Consider the following 1,748-nt stretch of genomic DNA (forward strand, 5'->3'; position numbering starts at 1 on the left):
TTGACACTAAGATGCACATGCATTTCTAATCTCTATATATCTGATTATTACTAGTCACAGTCAGTTACTTTCTCAGCTCCTTTGCATCTGAGCATGGATATAAAGACATCAGGTATATTTCAATGGTAATGTTTTTCACATCTACTAATTATTAAGGAGCAAATTTTTATGCTTTGAAGAATTATTTTTTTTTATTTATTTATATGCCCACTTCCCATGTAGCACTCTCCCATAGCCTCCCTCCCCCTACTAGAGCCCTTATACTCTGATATCCCTGCTACCGTCTGATGTGTTGTCGCCACCCCCAGCCATTTCCCACTACTTGCCCTTCCGGTGAATCTAGTCAGCCTATCTAGAGGTCTTTGTTTTAGGAAGGTCAGCTGTTCCTCATCTAGCAGTAATCAGTTGTCTATATTCCTTTGGATAAGATTGGAGTCTGCTGTTTATTTTCCCAGTTCTGTGCTGGGTTACTCTCTGGGAATCTTTGGCTACCCTGGCCATCAAACCAAAAGAAGGTATTGCTTGTCTGGCATTGTTGCTTGTTATGTAGCCTTTAGCTATACATATGGACTCTTATGAAGTTATGTTAGCCCATTTAATCTTTGGTTACACTTTCCTTTTGGGTGTTTAAGGCCATACAGTTGGTCTAGATAAACCGATTTATTTTTACTCTTAAGGTCATTTGAGGATCTGTTCCGCAAGGTCATATGGGCTTGGGAGGATCCCCTGGCTCCTTTCTTTTACCAGTTTCACCTATGTGATTATAAGTCAAAGGTCCTGCTCAACCATGGTTGGCTTCGATTGGAAGCATGGAGGAAATGATTCCTCTGTGTTGACCCTCTTTGGAGACTGATCACTGGTTCAAGTCCATCGGGTGGGGTCTCCTCAGCCTCCTTGATCAAGAGGACAGGTGACCCACCACGATTTTAGGATATTTTGAGAGATGCTCATAGTCCCCTGGAACTAGTCGACCTAGGAGGGCAAGGAGCAAAAACTGTCCTTTATGTCCCTCTGACCAAATTATTATAGACCTCAAAGTATGTCTGTTAAAAACCCAAGAAGGTTAGTTCCACCAGTCTGGTATTTTTAATTACCAGATAAATTTTGGGCAAAGACCAGTTGTTCTCAGATAAACCTTACCTAGACATATATTTCTTGATCTGCTATGTATAATTTGTCAGTAGGTTGTAGGAGTAATATGGTTCTCTCTGGTTTTCAAAACTAACCAGGCATTGTTTATCTCTCGCATTGTCTCACCCCTCCATCTTGGTTTTCCCTCTTAAGTTGCCCCCATTTCCCCCCTTTCTCCCTTAATACCCTTCTCCTATGATCCTACCTCTCTTGAGCTCCTTCTTTCCCTTTACCCCCTAGGTTCCTTGTATGCCCTTCCTTCCCCCTTCCCTTAAACTAACCCAATTTTTATCCGTATCTCCCCTATTAAGGCCTGTTTCCTACTGCCCTTCTCTTTCAGGTTCTTTCTTTTCCTTTACCTCCCTGATTCCTTTCCATTATCCTGGTTCCTGTAGTTATGTCTGGTTGCATGCTTATTTATCAGAGTCTTGTTCTAGGATCCACATATGAGGGAGAACATGTCAATTTTTTTTTCTGAGTCTGTTACTTCATTTAGTATAACAGTTTCTAGTTCCATCCATTTATCTGCAAATTTCACAATTTCATCTTTCTTTACTGCTGAGTAAAACTCCATCGTATAAATGAACCACATTTTCATTATCCACTCATCAACTGAG

General features: G+C 40.9%; 1 protein-coding gene across 3 annotated transcripts in view; it reads left to right on the top strand.

The window, feature by feature from the left end:
• The window catches only part of Gphn (gephyrin), a 578,173-nt gene that overhangs the window by 470,876 nt on the left and 105,549 nt on the right, over positions 1-1,748 (top strand). The gene's annotated exons all lie outside the window — the stretch shown is intronic.

This window comes from Nannospalax galili, unplaced genomic scaffold, assembly GCF_000622305.1.
Source record: "Nannospalax galili isolate Female #2095 unplaced genomic scaffold, S.galili_v1.0 scaffold285, whole genome shotgun sequence".
NCBI classification, from domain to species: domain Eukaryota; kingdom Metazoa; phylum Chordata; class Mammalia; order Rodentia; family Spalacidae; genus Nannospalax; species Nannospalax galili.